At 57.7% G+C, this 12,781-nt stretch overlaps 3 non-coding genes and 5 pseudogenes across 3 annotated transcripts; all 8 read right to left on the bottom strand.

The window, feature by feature from the left end:
• Nucleotides 1-332: 332 nt before the first annotated feature.
• LOC147300076 (5S ribosomal RNA) lies at nucleotides 333-451 on the bottom strand (annotated as a pseudogene).
• Nucleotides 452-2,419: 1,968 nt separating this feature from the next.
• Nucleotides 2,420-2,538, bottom strand: LOC147300075 (5S ribosomal RNA; annotated as a pseudogene).
• A 1,298-nt stretch (nucleotides 2,539-3,836) lies between these two features.
• On the bottom strand, nucleotides 3,837-3,955 carry LOC147300074 (5S ribosomal RNA; annotated as a pseudogene).
• An 858-nt stretch (nucleotides 3,956-4,813) lies between these two features.
• Nucleotides 4,814-4,932, bottom strand: LOC147300073 (5S ribosomal RNA). Its single transcript, XR_015128111.1, has one exon. It is a non-coding gene; the product is annotated as a 5S ribosomal RNA (ribosomal RNA).
• A 1,689-nt stretch (nucleotides 4,933-6,621) lies between these two features.
• Nucleotides 6,622-6,740, bottom strand: LOC147300072 (5S ribosomal RNA; annotated as a pseudogene).
• A 664-nt stretch (nucleotides 6,741-7,404) lies between these two features.
• Nucleotides 7,405-7,523, bottom strand: LOC147300071 (5S ribosomal RNA). Its single transcript, XR_015128066.1, has one exon. It is a non-coding gene; the product is annotated as a 5S ribosomal RNA (ribosomal RNA).
• Nucleotides 7,524-10,207: 2,684 nt separating this feature from the next.
• On the bottom strand, nucleotides 10,208-10,326 carry LOC147300070 (5S ribosomal RNA; annotated as a pseudogene).
• Nucleotides 10,327-12,209: 1,883 nt separating this feature from the next.
• Nucleotides 12,210-12,328, bottom strand: LOC147300069 (5S ribosomal RNA). The gene has a single exon (XR_015128024.1). It is a non-coding gene; the product is annotated as a 5S ribosomal RNA (ribosomal RNA).
• Between the last annotated feature and the right edge of the window lie 453 nt (nucleotides 12,329-12,781).

Below are 12,781 nucleotides of genomic sequence, written 5' to 3'. Positions count from 1 at the left end.
TGAGCAAGAGCCACAGACCCTGGTGTGGTGTAATTGGCCTCAATAGCAACTAATGCCCTGGTGTGGTGTAGGTGGCCTCAGCCAGCAGCCACAGGCCCTGGTGTGGTGAAAGTGGCCTCAGCCAGAGCCACAGGCCCTGATGTGGTGTAAGTGGCCCCAGCCGGTCACTCAGGCCCTTGTGTGGTGTAGGTTGCATCAGCTAGCAGCACAAGACATTGGAAAACAGCCAAAAGCAATGTCGTTAATGTACCCTCATTAATGGGCAGCTGCTTTTGGTCTTTTAATACACCCCTTCTCTGGATCAAAAGCGGTTCAATGACATGAAAATGAAAGGCTTACAGCACCAGGTATTCCCAGGCAGTCTCCCATCCAAGTACTAACCAAGCCCAGCCCTGCTTAGCTTCCGAGATCAGACGAGGTCGGGCGTGCTCAGGGTGGTATGGCCTTAAGCTGCTGGCCCCAGCACAATGTCTCAATTTATGGATTCAAGTGATTAGGTGGCAAATACCTGAAGTTACGAAGACAATCCTATAACCATACCTGCATGTTTGCATAATACCCTAACCCAAAGGCTCAGTTTGGCATTTATCCAACAGCACAGGCCCTGGATTGTTGAAGATGGCCTCAAGAACCAGCACAGGGCCTGGTGTGTTTTACATGGCCACAGCAAGCAGCACAGGGCCTGGTTTGGTGAAGATGGCCTCAGCAAGCAGCCACAGGCCCTGGTTTGGTGTAAGTGGCCTCAGCCAGCAGCCACAGGCCCTGGTGTGGTGTAAGTGGCCTCAGCCAGCAGCCACAGGCCCTGGTGTGGTCTAAGTGGCCTCAGCCAGTGCCACAGGCCCTGGTGTGGTGTAAGTGGCCTGAGTAAGAGCCACAGGCCCTGGTGTGGTGTAAGTGGCCTCAGCCAGCAGCCACAGGCCCTGGTGTGGTGTAAGTGGCCTGAGCAAGTGCCACAGGCCCTGGTGTGGTGTAAGTGGCCTAAGCCAGAGCCACAGGCCCTGGTGTGGTGTAAGTGGCCTGAGCAAGAGCCACAGGGCCTGGTTTGGTGAAGATGGCCTCGGCCAGAAGCGCAGGGCCTGGTGTGATGTGAGTGGCCTGAGCAAGAGCCACAGGCCTTGGTGTGGTGTAAGTGGCCTCAGCCAGCAGCCACAGGCCCTGGTGTGGTGTAAGTCGCTTCAGACAGAAGCCACAGGCACTGGTGTGGTGTAAGTGGCCTCAGCCAGCAGCAAAAGGGCCCTGGTGTGGTGTAAGTGGCCTCAGCCAGCAGCCACAGGCCCTGGTGTGGTGTAGGTGGCCTCAGCCAGCAGCCACAGGCCCTGGTGTGGTGTAGGTGGCCTCAGCCAGCAGCCACAGGCCCTGGTGTGGTGTAAGTGGCCTCAGCCAGCAGCCACAGGCCCTGGTGTGGTGTAAGTGGCCTCAGCCAGCAGCCACAGGCCCTGGTGTGGTGTAAGTGGCCTCAGCCAGTGCCACAGGCCCTGGTGTGGTGTAAGTGGCCTGAGCAAGAGCCACAGGCCCTGGTGTGGTGTAAGTGGCCTGAGCAAGAGCCACAGAGCCTGGTGTGGTGTAATTGGCCTCAATAGCAACTAATGCCCTGGTGTGGTGTAGGTGGCCTCAGCCAGCAGCCACAGGCCCTGGTGTGGTGTAAGTGGCCTCAATAGCAACTAATGCCCTGGTGTGGTGTAGGTGGCCTCAGCCAGCAGCCACAGGCCCTGGTGTGGTGTAAGTGGCCTCAATAGCAACTAAGGCCCTGGTGTGGTGTAAGTGGCTTCAGCCAGCAGCCACAGGCCCTGGTGTGGTGTAAGTGGCCTCAGCCAGCAGCCACAGGCCCTGGTGTGGTGTAGGTGGCCTCAGCCAGCAGCCACAGGCCCTGGTGTGGTGTAAGTGGCCTCAATAGCAAATAAGGCCCTGGTGTGGTGTAAGTCGCCTCAGCCAGAAGCCACAGGCACTGGTGTGGTGTAAGTGGCCTCAGCCAGCAGCAAAAGGGCCCTGGTGTGGTGTAAGTCGCCTCAGCCAGCAGCCACAGGCCCTGGTGTGGTGTAGGTGGCCTCAGCCAGCAGCCACAGGCCCTGGTGTGGTGTAAGTGGCCTCAATAGCAACTAAGGCCCTGGTGTGGTGTAAGTGGCTTCAGCCAGCAGCCACAGGCTCTGGTGTGGTGTAACTGGCCTCAGCCAGCAGCCACAGGCCCTGGTGTGGTGTAAGTGGCCTCAGCCAGAGCCACAGGCCCTGATGTGGTGTAAGTGGCCCCAGCCGGTCACTCAGGCCCTGGTGTGGTGTAGGTGGCCTCAGCTAGCAGCACAAGACATTGGAAAAGAGCCAAAAGCAGTGTCGTTAATGTGCCCTCATTAATGGGCAGCTGCTTTTGGTCTTTTAATACACCCCTTCTCTGGATCAAAAGCGGTTCAATGACATGAAAATCAAAGGCTTACAGCACCAGGTATTCCCAGGCAGTCTCCCATCCAAGTACTAACCAAGCCCAGCCCTGCTTAGCTTCCGAGATCAGACGAGGTCGGGCGTGCTCAGGGTGGTATGGCCGTAAAATGCTGGCTCCAGCACAATGTCTCAATTTATGGATTCAAGTGATTAGGTGGCAAGTACCTGAAGTTACGAAGACAATCCTATAACCATACCTTCATGTTTGCATAATACCCTAACCCAAAGGCTCAGTTTGGCATTTATCCAACATCACAGGCCCTGGATTGTTGAAGATGGCCTCAGGAACCAGCACAGGGCCTGGTGTGTTGTACATGGCCACAGCAAGCAGCACAGGGCCTGGTTTGGTGAAGATGGCCTCGGCCAGAAGCGCAGGGCCTGGTGTGATGTGAGTGGCCTGAGCAAGAGCCACAGGCCTTGGTGTGGTGTAAGTGGCCTCAGCCAGCAGCCACAGGCCCTGGTGTGGTGTAAGTCGCCTCAGCCAGAAGCCACAGGCACTGGTGTGGTGTAAGTGGCCTCAGCCAGCAGCAAAAGGGCCCTGGTGTGGTGTAAGTCGCCTCAGCCAGCAGCCACAGGCCCTGGTGTGGTGTAGGTGGCCTCAGCCAGCAGCCACAGGCCCTGGTGTGGTGTAAGTGGCCTCAGCCAGCAGCCACAGGCCCTGGTGTGGTGTAAGTGGCCTCAGCCAGCAGCCACAGGCCCTGGTGTGGTGTAAGTGGCCTCAGCCAGTGCCACAGGCCCTGGTGTGGTGTAGATGGCCTGAGCAAGAGCCACAGACCCTGGTGTGGTGTAATTGGCCTCAGCCAGCAGCCACAGGCCCTGGTGTGGTGTAAGTCGCCTCAGACAGAAGCCACAGGCACTGGTGTGGTGTAAGTGGCCTCAGCCAGCAGCAAAAGGGCCCTGGTGTGGTGTAAGTGGCCTCAGCCAGCAGCCACAGGCCCTGGTGTGGTGTAGGTGGCCTCAGCCAGCAGCCACAGGCCCTGGTGTGGTATAAGTGGCCTCAGCCAGTGTCACAGGCCCTGGTGTGGTGTAATTGGCCTCAATTGCAACTAAGGCCCTGGTGTGGTGTAAGTGGCCTGAGCAAGAGCCACATACCCTGGTGTGGTGTAATTGGCCTCAATAGCAACTAAGGCCCTGGTGTGGTGTAGGTGGCCTCAGCCAGCAGCCACAGGCCCTGGTGTGGTGTAAGTGGCCTCAGCCAGAGCAACAGGCCCTGATGTGGTGTAAGTGGCCACAGCCGGTCACTCAGGCCCTGGTGTGGTGTAGGTTGCATCAGCTAGCAGCACAAGACATTGGAAAACAGCCAAAAGGAATGTCGTTAATGTGCCCTCATTAATGGGGAGCTGCTTCTGGTCTTTTAATACACCCCTTCTCTGGATCAAAAGCGGTTCAATGACATGAAAATGAAAGGCTTACAGGACCAGGTATTCCCAGGAAGTCTCCCATTCAAGTACTAACCAAGGCCAGCCCTGCTTAGCTTCCGAGATCAGACGAGGTCGGGCGTGCTCAGGGTGGTATGGCCGTAAGCTGCTGGCCCCAGCACAATGTCTCAATTTATGGATTCAAGTGATTAGGTGGCAAGTACCTGAAGTTACGAAGACAATCCTATAACCATACCTGCATGTTTGCATAATACCCTAACCAAAAGGCTCAGTTTGGCATTTATCCAACAGCACAGGCCCTGGATTGTTGAAGATGGCCTCAAGAACCAGCACAGGACCTGGTGTGTTTTACATGGCCACAGCAAGCAGCACAGGGCCTGGTTTGGTGAAGATGGCCTCGGCCAGAAGCACAGGGCCTGGTGTGATATGAGTGGCCTGAGCAAGAGCCACAGGCCCTGGTGTGTTGTAAGTGGCCTCAGCCAGCAGCCACAGGCCCTGGTGTGGTGTAGGTGGCCTCAGCCAGCAGCCACAGGCCCTTGTGTGGTGTAAGTGGCCTCAGCCAGCAGCCACAGGCCCTGGTGTGGTGTAAGTGGCCTCAGCCAGTGCCACAGGCCCTGGTGTGGTGTAATTGGCCTCAATAGCAACTAAGGCCCTGGTGTGGTGTAAGTGGCCTGAGCAAGAGCCACATACCCTGGTGTGGTGTAATTGGCCTCAATAGCAACTAAGGCCCTGGTGTGGTGTAGGTGGCCTCAGCCAGCAGCCACAGGCCCTGGTGTGGTGTAAGTGGCCTCAGCCAGAGCAACAGGCCCTGATGTGGTGTAAGTGGCCCCAGCCGGTCACTCAGGCCCTGGTGTGGTGTAGGTGGCATCAGCTAGCAGCACAAGACATTGGAAAACAGCCAAAAGCAATGTCGTTAATGTGACCTCATTAATGGGGAGCTGCTTCTGGTCTTTTAATACACCCCTTCTCTGGATCAAAAGCGGTTCAATGACATGAAAATGAAAGGCTTACAGCACCAGGTATTCCCAGGAAGTCTCCCATCCAAGTACTAACCAAGCCCAGCCCTGCTTAGCTTCCGAGATCAGACGAGGTCGGGCGTGCTCAGGGTGGTATGGCCGTAAGCTGCTGGCCCCAGCACAATGTCTCAATTTATGGATTCAAGTGATTAGGTGGCAAGTACCTGAAGTTACGAAGACAATCCTATAACCATACCTGCATGTTTGCATAATACCCTAACCAAAAGGCTCAGTTTGGCATTTATCCAACAGCACAGGCCCTGGATTGTTGAAGATGGCCTCAAGAACCAGCACAGGGCCTGGTGTGTTTTACATGGCCACAGCAAGCAGCACAGGGCCTGGTTTGGTGAAGATGGCCTCAGCAAGCAGCCACAGGCCCTGGTTTGGTGTAAGTGGCCTCAGCCAGCAGCCACAGGCCCTGGTGTGGTGTAAGTGGCCTCAGCCAGCAGCCACAGGCCCTGGTGTGGTCTAAGTGGCCTCAGCCAGTGCCACAGGCCCTGGTGTGGTGTAAGTGGCCTGAGTAAGAGCCACAGGCCCTGGTGTGGTGTAAGTGGCCTCAGCCAGCAGCCAGAGGCCCTGGTGTGGTGTAAGTGGCCTGAGCAAGTGCCACAAGCCCTGGTGTGGTGTAAGTGGCCTAAGCCAGAGCCACAGGCCCTGGTGTGGTGTAAGTGGCCTGAGCAAGAGCCACAGGGCCTGGTTTGGTGAAGATGGCCTCGGCCAGAAGCGCAGGGCCTGGTGTGATGTGAGTGGCCTGAGCAAGAGCCACAGGCCCTGGTGTGGTGTAAGTGGCCTCAGCCAGCAGCCACAGGCCCTGGTGTGGTGTAAGTCGCCTCAGCCAGAAGCCACAGGCACTGGTGTGGTGTAAGTGGCCTCAGCCAGCAGCAAAAGGGCCCTGGTGTGGTGTAAGTCGCCTCAGCCAGCAGCCACAGGCCCTGGTGTGGTGTAGATGGCCTCAGCCAGCAGCCACAGGCCCTGGTGTGGTGTAAGTGGCCTCAGCCAGCAGCCACAGGCCCTGGTGTGGTCTAAGTGGCCTCAGCCAGAAGCACAGGGCCTGGTGTGATATGAGTGGCCTGAGCAAGAGCCACAGGCCCTGGTGTGGTGTAAGTGGCCTGAGCAAGAGCCACAGGCCCTGGTGTGGTGTAAGTGGCCTGAGCAAGAGCCACAGGCCCTGGTGTGGTGTAGGTGGCCTCAGCCAGCAGCCACAGGCCCTGGTGTGGTGTAGGTGGCCTCAGCCAGCAGCCACAAGCCCTTGTGTGGTGTAAGTGGCCTCAGCCAGCAGCCACAGGCTCTGGTGTGGTGTAAGTGGCCTCAGCCAGTGCCACAGGCCCTGGTGTGGTGTAAGTTGCCTGAGCAAGAGCCACAGACCATGGTGTGGTGTAATTGGCCTCAATAGCAACTAAGGCCCTGGTGTGGTGTAAGTGGCCTCAGCCAGCAGCCACAGGCCTGGTGTGGTGTAAGTGGCCTCAGCCAGCAGCCACAGGCCCTGGTGTGGTGTAAGTGGCCTCAGCCAGAGCCACAGGCCCTGATGTGGTGTAAGTGGCCTGAGCAAGAGCCACAGGCCCTGGTGTGGTGTAAGTGGCCTGAGCAAGAGCCACAGGCCCTGGTGTGGTGTAAGTGACCTCAGCCAGCAAATAAGGCCGTGGTGTGGTGTAGGTGGCATCAGCTAGCAGCACAAGACATTGGAAAACAGCCAAAAGCAATGTCGTTAATGTGCCCTCATTAATGGGGAGCTGCTTTTGGTCTTTTAATACACCCCTTCTCTGGATCAAAAGCGGTTCAATGACATGAAAATGAAAGGCTTACAGGACCAGGTATTCCCAGGCAGTCTCCCATCCAAGTACTAACCAAGCCCAGCCCTGCTTAGCTTCCGAGATCAGACGAGGTCGGGCGTGCTCAGGGTGGTATGGCCGTAATCTGCTGGCCCCAGCACAATGTCTCAATTTATGGATTCAAGTGATTAGGTGGCAAGTACCTGAAGTTACGAAGACAATCCTATAACCATACCTGCATGTTTGCATAATACCCTAACCCAAAGGCTCAGTTTGGCATTTATCCAACAGCACAGGCCCTGGATTGTTGAAGATGGCCTCAGGAACCAGCACAGGGCCTGGTGTGTTGTACATGGCCACAGCAAGCAGCACAGGGCCTGGTTTGGTGAAGATGACCTCGGCCAGAAGCACAGGGCCTGGTGTGATATGAGTGGCCTGAGCAAGAGCCACAGGCCCTGGTGTGTTGTAAGTGGCCTCAGCCAGCAGCCACAGGCCCTGGTGTGGTGTAGGTGGCCTCAGCCAGCAGCCACAGGCCCTTGTGTGGTGTAATTGGCCTCAATAGCAACTAAGGCCCTGGTGTGGTGTAGGTGGCCTCAGCCAGCAGCCACAGGCCCTGGTGTGGTGTAAGTGGCCTCAGCCAGCAGCCACAGGCCCTGGTGTGGTGTAAATGGCATCAGCTAGCAGCACAAGACATTGGAAAACAGCCAAAAGCAGTGTCGTTAATGTGCCCTCATTAATGGGGAGCTGCTTTTGGTCTTTTAATACACCCCTTCTCTGGATCAAAAGCGGTTCAATGACATGAAAATGAAAGGCTTACAACACCAGGTATTCCCAGGGAGTCTCCCATCCAAGTACTAACCAAGCCCAGCCCTGCTTAGCTTCCGAGATCAGACGAGGTCGGGCGTGCTCAGGGTGGTATGGCCGTAAGCTGCTGGCCCCAGCACAATGTCTCAATTTATGGATTCAAGTGATTAGGTGGCAAGTACCTGAAGTTACGAAGACAATCCTATAACCATACCTGCATGTTTGCATAATACCCTAACCCAAAGGCTCAGTTTGGCATTTATCCAACAGCACAGGCCCTGGATTGTTGAAGATGGCCTCAAGAACCAGCACAGGACCTGGTGTGTTTTACATGGCCACAGCAAGCAGCACAGGGCCTGGTTTGGTGAAGATGGCCTCAGCAAGCAGCCACAGGCCCTGGTTTGGTGTAAGTGGCCTCAGCCAGCAGCCACAGGCCCTGGTGTGGTGTAAGTGGCCTCAGCCAGCAGCCACAGGCCCTGGTGTGGTCTAAGTGGCCTCAGCCAGTGCCACAGGCCCTGGTGTGGTGTAAGTGGCCTGAGTAAGAGCCACAGGCCCTGGTGTGTTGTAAGTGGCCTCAGCCAGCAGCCACAGGCCCTGGTGTGGTGTAAGTGGCCTGAGCAAGTGCCACAGGCCCTGGTGTGGTGTAAGTGGCCTAAGCCAGAGCCACAGGCCCTGGTGTGGTGTAAGTGGCCTGAGCAAGAGCCACAGGGCCTGGTTTGGTGAAGATGGCCTCGGCCAGAAGCGCAGGGCCTGGTGTGATGTGAGTGGCCTGAGCAAGAGCCACAGGCCCTGGTGTGGTGTAAGTGGCCTCAGCCAGCAGCCACAGGCCCTGGTGTGGTGTAAGTCGCCTCAGCCAGAAGCCACAGGCACTGGTGTGGTGTAAGTGGCCTCAGCCAGCAGCAAAAGGGCCCTGGTGTGGTGTAAGTCGCCTCAGCCAGCAGCCACAGGCCCTGGTGTGGTGTAGATGGCCTCAGCCAGCAGCCACAGGCCCTGGTGTGGTGTAAGTGGCCTCAGCCAGCAGCCACAGGCCCTGGTGTGGTCTAAGTGGCCTCAGCCAGAAGCACAGAGCCTGGTGTGATATGAGTGGCCTGAGCAAGAGCCACAGGCCCTGGTGTGGTGTAAGTGGCCTGAGCAAGAGCCACAGGCCCTGGTGTGGTGTAAGTGGCCTGAGCAAGAGCCACAGGCCCTGGTGTGGTGTAGGTGGCCTCAGCCAGAAGCCACAGGCCCTGGTGTGGTGTAAGTCGCCTCAGCCAGAAGCCACAGGCACTGGTGTGGTGTAAGTGGCCTCAGCCAGCAGCAAAAGGGCCCTGGTGTGGTGTAAGTCGCCTCAGCCAGCAGCCACCGGCCCTGGTGTGGTGTAGGTGGCCTCAGCCAGCAGCCACAGGCCCTGGTGTGGTGTAAGTGGCCTCAGCCAGCAGCCACAGGCCCTGGTGTGGTGTAAGTGGCCTCAGCCAGCAGCCACAGGCCCTGGTGTGGTGTAAGTGGCCTCAGCCAGTGCCACAGGCCCTGGTGTGGTGTAAGTGGCCTGAGCAAGAGCCACAGACCCTGGTGTGGTGTAATTGGCCTCAGCCAGCAGCCACAGGCCCTGGTGTGGTGTAAGTGGCCTCAGACAGAAGCCACAGGCACTGGTGTGGTGTAAGTGGCCTCAGCCAGCAGCAAAAGGGCCCTGGTGTGGTGTAAGTGGCCTCAGCCAGCAGCCACAGGCCCTGGTGTGGTGTAAGTGGCCTCAGCCAGCAGCCACAGGCCCTGGTGTGGTGTAAGTGGCCTAAGCCAGAGCCACAGGCCCTGGTGTGGTGTAAGTGGCCTGAGCAAGAGCCACAGGGCCTGGTTTGGTGAAGATGGCCTCGGCCAGAAGCGCAGGGCCTGGTGTGATGTGAGTGGCCTGAGCAAGAGCCACAGGCCCTGGTGTGGTGTAAGTGGCCTCAGCCAGCAGCCACAGGCCCTGGTGTGGTGTAAGTCGCCTCAGCCAGAAGCCACAGGCACTGGTGTGGTGTAAGTGGCCTCAGCCAGCAGCCACAGGCCCTGGTGTGGTGTAAGTCGCCTCAGCCAGCAGCCACAGGCCCTGGTGTGGTGTAGATGGCCTCAGCCAGCAGCCACAGGCCCTGGTGTGGTGTAAGTGGCCTCAGCCAGCAGCCACAGGCCCTGGTGTGGTCTAAGTGGCCTCAGCCAGAAGCACAGGGCCTGGTGTGATATGAGTGGCCTGAGCAAGAGCCACAGGCCCTGGTGTGGTGTAAGTGGCCTGAGCAAGAGCCACAGGCCCTGGTGTGGTGTAAGTGGCCTGAGCAAGAGCCACAGGCCCTGGTGTGGTGTAGGTGGCCTCAGCCAGCAGCCACAAGCCCTTGTGTGGTGTAAGTGGCCTCAGCCAGCAGCCACAGGCTCTGGTGTGGTGTAAGTGGCCTCAGCCAGTGCCACAGGCCCTGGTGTGGTGTAAGTTGCCTGAGCAAGAGCCACAGACCATGGTGTGGTGTAATTGGCCTCAATAGCAACTAAGGCCCTGGTGTGGTGTAAGTGGCCTCAGCCAGCAGCCACAGGCCCTGGTGTGGTGTAAGTGGCCTCAGCCAGCAGCCACAGGCCCTGGTGTGGTGTAAGTGGCCTCAGCCAGAGCCACAGGCCCTGATGTGGTGTAAGTGGCCCCAGCCGGTCACTCAGGCCCTGGTGTGGTGTAGGTGGCATCAGCTAGCAGCACAAGACATTGGAAAAGAGCCAAAAGCAATGTCGTTAATGTGCCCTCATTAATGGGCAGCTGCTTTTGGTCTTTTAATACACCCCTTCTCTGGATCAAAAGCGGTTCAATGACATGAAAATGAAAGGCTTACAGCACCAGGTATTCCCAGGCAGTCTCCCATCCAAGTACTAACCAAGCCCAGCCCTGCTCAGCTTCCGAGATCAGACGAGGTCGGGCGTGCTCAGGGTGGTATGGCCGTAAGCTGCTGGCCGCAGCACAATGTCTCAATTTATGGATTCAGGTGATTAGGTGGCAAGTACCTGAAGTTACGAAGACAATCCTATAACCCTACCTTCATGTTTGCATAATACCCTAACCCAAAGGCTCAGTTTAGCATTTATCCAACAGCACAGGCCCTGGATTGTTGAAGATGGCCTCAGGAACCAGCACAGGGCCTGGTGTGTTGTACATGGCCACAGCAAGCAGCACAGGGCCTGGTTTGGTGAAGATGGCCTCAGCAAGCAGCCACAGGCCCTGGTTTGGTGAAGATGGCCTCGGCCAGAAGCGCAGGGCCTGGTGTGATGTGAGTGGCCTGAGCAAGAGCCACAGGCCCTGGTGTGGTGTAAGTGGCCTCAGCCAGCAGCCACAGGCCCTGGTGTGGTGTAAGTGGCCTCAGCCAGAAGCCACATGCACTGGTGTGGTGTAAGTGGCCTCAGCCAGCAGCAAAAGGGCCCTGGTGTGGTGTAGGTGGCCTCAGCCAGCAGCCACAGGCCCTGGTGTGGTGTAAGTGGCCTCAATAGCAACTAAGGCCCTGGTGTGGTGTAAGTGGCTTCAGCCAGCAGCCACAGGCCCTGGTGTGGTGTAAGTGGCCTCAGCCAACAGCCACAGGCCCTGGTATGGTGTAAGTGGCCTCAGCCAGCAGCCACAGGCCCTGGTGTGGTGTAAGTGGCCAGAAGCGCAGGGCCTGGTGTGATGTGAGTGGCCTGAGCAAGAGCCACAGACCCTGGTGTGGTGTAATTGGCCTCAATAGCAACTAAGGCCCTGGTGTGGTGTATGTGGCCTCAGCCAGCAGCCACAGGCCCTGGTGTGGTGTAACTGGCCTCAGCCAGCAGCCACAGGCCCTGGTGTGGTGTAAGTGGCCTCAGCCAGAGCCACAGGCCCTGATGTGGTGTAAGTCGCCTCAGCTAGCAGCACAGGGCCTGGTTTGGTGAAGATGGCCTCGGCCAGAAGCACAGGACCTGGTTTGATATGAGTGGCCTGAGCCAGCAGCCACAGGCCCTGGTGTGGTGTAAGTGGCCTCAGCCAGCAGCAACAGGCCCTGGTGTGGTGTAAGTCGCCTCAGCCAGAAGCCACAGGCACTGGGGTGGTGTAAGTGGCCTCAGCCAGCAGCAACAGGCCCTGGTGTGGTGTAAGTCGCCTCAGCAAGCAGCCACAGGCCCTGGTGTGGTGTAGGTGGTCTCAGGCAGCAGCCACAGGCCCTGGTGTGGTGTAAGTGGCCTCAGCAAGAGCCACAGACCCTGGTGTGGTGTAATTGGCCTAAGCCAGAGCCACAGGCCCTGGTGTGGTGTAAGTGGCCTGAGCAAGAACCACAGGGCCTGGTTTGGTGAAGATGGCTTCGGCCAGAAGCGCAGGGCCTGGTGTGATGTGAGTGGCCTGAGCAAGAGCCACAGGCCCTGGTGTGGTGTAAGTGGCCTCAGCCAGCAGCCACAGGCCCTGGTGTGGTGTAAGTCGCCTCAGCCAGAAGCCACAGGCACTGGTGTGGTGTAAGTGGCCTCAGCCAGCAGCCACAGGCCCTGGTGTGGTGTAAGTGGCCTCAATAGCAACTAAGGCCCTGGTGTGGTGTAAGTGGCTTCAGCCAGCAGCCACAGGCTCTGGTGTGGTGTAACTGGCCTCAGCCAGCAGCCACAGGCCCTGGTGTGGTGTAAGTGGCCTCAGCCAGAGCCACAGGCCCTGATGTGGTGTAAGTGGCCCCAGCCGGTCACTCAGGCCCTGGTGTGGTGTAGGTGGCATCAGCTAGCAGCACAAGACATTGGAAAAGAGCCAAAAGCAGTGTCGTTAATGTGCCCTCATTAATGGGCAGCTGCTTTTGGTCTTTTAATACACCCCTTCTCTGGATCAAAAGCGGTTCAATGACATGAAAATGAAAGGCTTACAGCACCAGGTATTCCCAGGTAGTCTCCCATCCAAGTACTAACCAAGCCCAGCCCTGCTTAGCTTCCGAGATCAGACGAGGTCGGGCGTGCTCAGGGTGGTATGGCCGTAAGCTGCTGGCTCCAGCACAATGTCTCAATTTATGGATTCAAGTGATTAGGTGGCAAGTACCTGAAGTTACGAAGACAATCCTATAACCATACCTGCATGTTTGCATAATACCCTAACCCAAAGGCTCAGTTTGGCATTTATCCAACAGCACAGGCCCTGGATTGTTGAAGATGGCCTCAGGAACCAGCACAGGGCCTGGTGTGTTGTACATGGCCACAGCAAGCAGCACAGGGCCTGGTTTGGTGAAGATGGCCTCGGCCAGAAGCGCAGGGCCTGGTGTGATGTGAGTGGCCTGCGCAAGAGCCACAGGCCTTGGTGTGGTGTAAGTGGCCTCAGCCAGCAGCCACAGGCCCTGGTGTGGTGTAAGTCGCCTCAGCCAGAAGCCACAGGCACTGGTGTGGTGTAAGTGGCCTCAGCCAGCAGCAAAAGGGCCCTGGTGTGGTGTAAGTGGCCTCA

Source organism: Aulonocara sp. 'chitande type north' Nkhata Bay, unplaced genomic scaffold, assembly GCF_057382095.1.
Source record: "Aulonocara sp. 'chitande type north' Nkhata Bay isolate Kocher_YH1m ecotype deep benthic unplaced genomic scaffold, A_spYH_male_GT1.1 unmapped_scaffold_35, whole genome shotgun sequence".
NCBI classification, from domain to species: Eukaryota; Metazoa; Chordata; class Actinopteri; order Cichliformes; family Cichlidae; genus Aulonocara; species Aulonocara sp. 'chitande type north' Nkhata Bay.
The sequence above is the reverse complement of the archived record's forward strand: the minus strand, read 5'-3'. Positions and strand labels throughout refer to the sequence as shown.